The sequence below is a fragment of the Candoia aspera genome, chromosome 16, assembly GCF_035149785.1.
Source record: "Candoia aspera isolate rCanAsp1 chromosome 16, rCanAsp1.hap2, whole genome shotgun sequence".
Lineage (NCBI taxonomy): Eukaryota > Metazoa > Chordata > Lepidosauria > Squamata > Boidae > Candoia > Candoia aspera.
The window spans coordinates 1,502,964-1,510,560 of NC_086168.1; positions in this window are offsets into that span (position 1 = coordinate 1,502,964).

A 7,597-nucleotide genomic window follows, 5' to 3' on the forward strand; every position below is an offset into this window, starting at 1 on the left:
GCATGGCCAGGTGTGGCCTGTTTCCTGGGTACCCCATGACCAATCAAGCAGATAAAAGGCCTGGAGGTGGTTCTGGGTGTTACATTTGCATTTGGTAGCTGCTCACTGGAACTCAACATCACTGTCCATGCGAGTGAAGGAGGCCATTATTAAGTTGAGAAAAACAAAATAAAGCCATCAGAGAGATAGCAAAAACATTGGGAGTGGCCAAAGAACCATTTGGAACATCCTGAAAAAGAAGGAATTAACTGGCAAGCTCAGCAACAGCAAAAGGCCTGGAAGACCATGGAAGACAGCTAAAGTGGATGAATTCTGCTCATGGTGAAGAGGAACCCTTTCACAACATCTAGCCAGGTCAGGAATGCTCTTGAGGTAGGCATGTCATCATCAACATCTACAGTCAAGAGACGACTTTATGAATGTAAATACAGAGGCTTCACAACAAGGTGCAAACCACTGGTAACGCTCAAGAACAGAAAGGCCAGATTAGACTTTGCCAGCACACACCTAAAAAAGTCTGCCCAGTTCTGGAGTAAGATTCTTTGGACTGATGAAACCAAGATTAACTTGCACCAGAATGATGGGAAGAGAAAAGTATGGAGAAGGAAAGGGACAGCTCACGATCCAAAGCATACCACGTCGTCTGTCAAACATAGTGGAGGCAGTGTTATGGCATGGGCATGCATGGCTGCCAATGGAACTGGGTCACTGGTGTTTATTGATGGCCTGACTGCTGATAAAAGCAGCAGGATGAATTCTGAAGTGCATAGGGCTATACTTTCTGCTCAGATTCAGACAAATGCTGGCAAACTGATAGGACGCTGCTTCATATTGCAGATGGATAATGACCCAAAACATGCAGCAAAAGCTAACCAAGAGCTTCTCAAGGCAAAGAAGTGGGTTGTTCTTCAATGGCCAAGTCAGTCACCTCATCTCAGCCCAATAGAGCATGCTTTTCACTTACTGAAGACAAGACTGAAGGCAGAAAGACCCAGAAACAAGCAGCAGCTGAAGGCAGCTGCAGTAAAGGCCTGGCAAAGCATCTTGAGGGAGGAAACTCAGCATCTGGTCATGTCCATGGGTTCCAGACTTCAGGCAGTCATTGACTGCAAAGGATTTTCATCCAGGTATTACAGGCGATCCTTATGTTTGTAATGATGTTGGTTTGTTCCATTACTTATGAGCCACCAACGATGGGTGTGTGTGTATGCCACTGGCTGTACTTCCTGAATGGTTAGTACCCCACTTTTGTCAACCCCCTTGAATGACAGCTGAAAGTCCTGACTTTGCTCCCATCTGAGTGTGTTTCCTTTCAACTTCAGTGTGGTGGTGTACAGAGGCCAAATGCCAAAACAGTTATCCTTGTTCCAATATTTCTTGTCCTGACTGTACAAGCTTTTCCTAATTGATACTGTTAAATCCAAGGCTCATAGTACTTCTACTACCATATCCCAAGCAGTCTGGTTTTTGAAGTTGTTCTCCACATCTCTGATGTATTTCCTAGTTTAAATATTTTTGACCCACTGTCCAAATTACTTGGAAAGATGTAAAAATAAATCCATAGCTTAACATATCTTATCAAAGGCTGAAATCGTTGTAGTTAGTTTTTTATTGACTCAACATGGAAATGTTCAGTTACACACAGAGCCAGCATCACAATTATGTTCTCTGATCCCCTGATTTTTCAAGTGGTGGCCTCCTATCTTGCAGATCTCCTTTTTGCCCTGTGAGGGAATTGAACAATTCTAGCCGAATCATCAGGAGTGTCCTGGTGGCCAGAATGGGTAAGCAGTGGAAGTTCTGCTCAGAACAGAGAAGGGTTCTTCCTTGCTGGAGGTTTTCAAAAGAGGCTGGGGTGAGTCACCTCTCAGGAGGTGGTTTCTGCTCTAGGCAGGAGTTTGCACTAGGTAGCTTGGTCCTGCCAACGGTCAGATTCCTCCGATCAAAAGGTTCTCAGAACCCCTTATCGAAGCATCTTCCATCACTTCCTTATCAATGGGGCAGACTCTCTGTCACCAGATGGGAGGGGGTGTTGGGTTGGAGTGTGAATTGCCCTATTATGGCTACAGATGTATGGTGGTTACATCAAGGCCGGCCAGTAGAGATACACCAGCAGCAGCACCTGGATGGGAAAGGGGGGTGACATACTTTTGTGGGAAAGGAAGGCAATCAAGGGAATGTAGTTTTAAATGTATGTTTTAGCAGGAATCCTCCATTCGCAGCTTTACCTCTGTCCTAGTCATTTTGCCTCATTAAACAGTTAAAGGATTCTGGTCTCCTGACTGTCATTGTGTGAATGCTCGAATGATTTAGTGCTGACACAAACTTTAGAGTCTATGGTTGTAAGATTCTTGCAGTTCCACCACAGACAATTGCTGCTTCTGCAGCATCATTCAGATGTTCCCTGGCTCTAGATGTAGTAGGATGCCGTTTTCATAGGGTGCTTGTTTGAGCTCTGCAGAAAAGGAAGTCTGTATCTGATAGAGCCACAAACAGTGGCTATCACAAATACCCCCACAATTTTCTGAAGTTTACAAACTTATCCATGGTCACCAGTCCCCCAGCATTTTCCTTCATGCGTGTTGAGTACATTCAGAGAACCCACTTGGCATCAAAGCTGCTGAGGCAGAAGCATCACTGCTTCTTCCAGCGGTCCCCTCAGTGAGTCACCACTGGATCAATTTTACAGTGGTGCTTGCCATCCTTGCCCCCTTCTCCACCAGGCTAATATAAGAAAGGATGGGCAACCCATGCAGGAGCTCACACACTCACTCTTAACTATAAGTCACAGTGAACATGTTGTCTGGTTTCTCAGCCTGTTTGAAAATCAGTGTTTTTAATTTGGGTTTATATGAATTTGCTTCTTTGATACTGTGGGCTTTGTGTTCTGTTTTTTTAACATTTATTTTTAAAAAGCTGTGCAAAAAAAATGGTCATAATCAAATGCAAAGTGTTTTGATCTTTTCTTAGGCAGTTGCCAATTAATTTAGCCTTTGGCCAACTAAAAACATGGGCTTGACTTTTCCTTGGTAGAGAAGGATGGATGGAACACACAGGCAGCCCAGAACAGAAGATAGAGAGAAATTAATCGTTAATTTCTTTTATTTTTTTCCAAAAAGGAAAAGACAATTGGCATGAGAAACTGCAACTCTGGAAGAAAAACAGTAGCAGAGAAACTAAAGGATTCCAATCCCTGATTGGAAGAAATCAACTTATATCCCCATACCAAAAAAGGGAAACACTAAAGAATGTTCAAACTATCGAACAGTGGCACTCATTTCACATGCCAGTAAGGTAATGCTCAAGGTCCTGCAAGGTAGACTTCAGCAGTTCATGGAGTGAGAATTGCCAGATGCACAAGCTGGGTTTAGAAAAGGCAGAGGAACTAGGGACCAAATTGCCAATATCCGCTGGATAATGGAAAAGGCCAGGGAGTTTCAGAAAAACATCTATTACTTATTGACTATTCTAAAGCCTTTGACTGTGTGGACCATAACAAATTGTGGCAAGTTCTTAGCGGCATGGGGATACCAAGTCATCTTGTCTGCCTCCTGAAGAATCTGTATAACGACCAAGTAGCAACAGTAAGAACAGACCACGGAACAACGGACTGGTTTAAGATTGGGAAAGGAGTACGGCAGGGCTGTATACTCTCACCCTACCTGTTCAGCTTGTACGCAGAACACATCATGCGACATGCTGGGCTTGAGGAATCCAAGGCTGGAGTTAAAATCTCTGGAAGAAACATTAACAATCTCAGATATGCAGATGATACCACTTTGATGGCTGAAAGCGAAGAGGAACTGAGGAGCCTTATGATGAAGGTGAAAGAAGAAAGTGCAAAAGCTGGCTTGCAACTAAACCTCAAAAAAACCAAGATTATGGCAACCAGCTTGATTGATAACTGGCAAATAGAGGGAGAAAACGTAGAGGCAGTGAAAGACTTTGTATTTCTAGGTGCGAAGATTACTGCAGATGCTGACTGCAGTCAGGAAATCAGAAGATGCTTAATCCTTGGGAGAAGAGCAATGACAAATCTCGATAAAATAGTTAAAAGCAGAGACATCACACTGACAACAAAGGTCCACATAGTTAAAGCAATGGTGTTCCCCGTAGTAACATATGGCTGCGAGAGCTGGACCATAAGGAAGGCTGAGAGAAGGAAGATTGATGCTTTTGAACTGTGGTGTTGGAAGAAAATCCTGAGAGTGCCTTGGACTGCAAGAAGATCAAACCAGTCCATACTCCAGGAAATAAAGCCAGACTGCTCACTTGAGGGAATGATATTAAAGGCAAAACTGAAATACTTCGGCCACATAATGAGAAGACAGGACACCCTGGAGAAGATGCTGATGCTGGGGAGAGTGGAGGGCAAAAGGAAGAGGGGCCGACCAAGGACAAGGTGGATGGATGACATTCTAGAGGTGATGGACTCATCCCTGGGGGAGCTGGGGGTGTCGACGACCGACAGGAAGCTCTGGTGTGGGCTGGTCCATGAAGTCACGAAGAGTCGGAAGCGACTAAACAAATAAACAACAACACATTCTGCTTTTCAGGAAACAAAAGGGCAGAAACCAGTGTATTTACCCCACCCATTCCCAATAATTTAAGTCTTTTGTTGGGCAGATTCTTCATTGTTACAAATGGCATTCTTTTAAAGAGCTTTGTAGGTCAGGTGTTTCTTGCTGGGAAATCTTGCCAGGGGGACACCAGGAGGAGGCTAGTCTACATTGCACCAAGTTGGGCTGAGAGAGAGGGACTGGCCCAAGGTCACCCAGCCGGCTTTCATGCCTAAGGTGGGACTAGAACTAGGCCTCCTGGTTTCTAGCCCAGCACCTTCACCGCTAGACCAGACTAGCTCTCTTTAAGTCAGTGATTCTTCTTATGTAAAGTTTACATTTTGAAATCATGCCTTACAGAGCATCCCAGCAAAGCACGTTGGAATCAGCCTGGTTCCTCTGCTTTGATAGAGATTTGGTGGGAACCTGTTGCAACCTAAGTCACCTGGACAGCCAATCATTGTGCTTTTCCATGTTGGGATTCTCCAAAATTGCCTGCCCTGTGCTGCTTTTTCCCAGCATTTGTGCAAAAGCAACATTTCTCTTTCCTTGATAGTCATGTGTTTTTTTCTGGAGGTTGATGGCAGCAGAAAATCACTCATTTTCACAAGTTTGAAAAATGTTCTGTTTGCAGCCACTATATCACTTAAAATAGTAAAAGATGCTTTTTCTGAGAGTGAGCAGAATTGTAATCAATACAGTTTCCCTTGGTAGCAAAGTGTACTCATAAATGGGATGTTCTCTTCAAGAATCTTTCAAGAGAGAATTCTTATATTTGACCAGTGATAGTTTTGCTCACAAAAAGAAATGCTCATTACTAGATTATAGTTATTTATTATTTATAATATTTTAATCTACCTAATAACCAAGTTCTCTGGGCAACTGATCTGGTGATTTCAAACATGAAAACAGTAAAATAACATTTCAAAATGCATAATGAATGCATTAGTAATATAACGTAACAGCCCGTCAAAATGACCCTAGAGGACAGCAACCAGAGGGAGGAGGTGTGCTTTCAGCAGACTTAAACAGCCCATAGGCTGACCCCATTCTCAAAAGCCTCATCATGGATGGTTCATTCAGTGAGACTTATGTCTGCAGAAAGGCAACTTTAGGTGGGCTGAGGGTGGGAGAGGTGATATCACGAGAACACATCCTTTCACTACTGTTAACAAGGAGTCAATATGCCGTAGTAATTTGGACATGAGGATGAGCCCCAAGAAAGGACTGTGCTTCAAATAAGGCAAGATGATGGAGAAGCTGTTCAACCACGCATGCAACTCACCTTTCACAACCCTCTTCCAGTGATAGGACTGGAATTTTGTTTGCAAATTCCCAGGGTGGAATAGCAGAGTATCAACATTACAGATATAGCATATTCCAGATACAGCATATTCCACAGCGCCTTTCAGTCTGGTGAAAAGGTGATAATGGACAATCCTCAAATATATTTATTACACAGGAGTGATGCTTACAAGTATGTTTGAAATACATTATCTCTAGAGCCTCCCAAACATTGCACAGAAATTAGTTTCGCTGGGCCAAGAGCAACCAGGAGATTTCTCGTACAGGGGATGCTTTGGCACCTAAATATAACCTCAGCTCTCATCTATATATCAGAGGGCCCAGGGGACTTTGGGGTTCAGCACATGTGGGAAAATTAGCAGCTTGTTGTGCAAATCAGGCCATCCCATTGAGACATCCAGCTTTTTCCCATGTAATTTAACACAGCAATTTTGCCTCAACTCAGAATTAGAGTTTCACACATTGTTTGATCCCTCCCTCCCTCCCTCCACAGGAAAGCAGCTAATTCCTCACTCACCCAAGACCTGCTTTCGGTCCTGACTGTTGCAATCACAAAACCCTAAGTGAGTCCAAGTCCTGGGGGATGAGCACAATCCCTGTTTAGAGCACACCCAGCTGTGTGTACAGACAGACCATCATCCTTGCACCCACTTCAGTGAGCATGGCAGCAAGCAGAGTTCCTCCCTTTTAGAATATAATGAGTCCCACATCCCGTGATGAGCCTCAGAGGGACCCTGGAAGGACTCTGCCCTCAGCTTCCGTGTTGTGCTCTGTAAATCTTTTTGAAAAGCGGAGCAGAGACTCACTATCACCTTAGCATGCTGATGCGCCCCTGCAAAAGAGATGGCCAGAAAGCCAGAGGTGCCTCATGAAACCTCCAGAAGTTGTTAGGAAAAAAATTAATATTTAAAGAGGAAATTACTAAAAGAAGAAGAATTAAAAGTGTATGTTTAATTCAATTTAAACGTAAATATTGAGGTTGTAGAGCCCTTCAGATGAAAAGGCAAAAAAAGCACTTTGGAGTACATGAGGTGCACACTAAGGATGTGCAACTATTCTGACCCAAAGCAGGAAAGATACTTTGGAGGGGGTGTGGGTGAGGTCTCTGCCTTTTCTTGGGCTCATACAGTAGAAACGTGTATTTGAGTTCTGGGGTGCCAACAGGACGCAACAAGGTGTTCACACCGTGTCACTGCCTCCTAGAGGTAGTGAGTGCCCCCCTGCCCCCCCAAGGAACATTTTCCATTTCAGATCCAAAAGCTGCCCACTGTTCCTTAAAGCAGCTGCCTCTTTTCCTGGGGCCGGGCTGTTGCTGTTGCTGCGCAGGTCATCCACGTGATCCTGGGAGAAGATGCACTTGGCTTAACAAATTGCAGGCAGGGGCCATATGTGCACCCAACAACTCCCAGCATACCCGTCTGGCTTCACATCTGAAGCACTGCACATCCCTAGTAAATGTATTACAGTGTCAAATTCAGATTTTCTCCTTCCCCCGCTCACTTCTTTTTGGACTGCAGGCCCCAGCAGATCACTCAAAGACCAGCACAGCTCTCTGCCCAGTGAAAGCTTCTGCCCTTGCCACAGAATTAGGAAACTGGACATTGTTACAGCCCTGGTTGATCCAGCTCAGCCTTTCTCCCTTGACTAACAGAGCCTGCCTGGACACTTTCAGAGCAGTAGGATCTTTGACAGGCAAAGTAGGTCTTCCCCTAATTTCGAAAACAGGCACCATG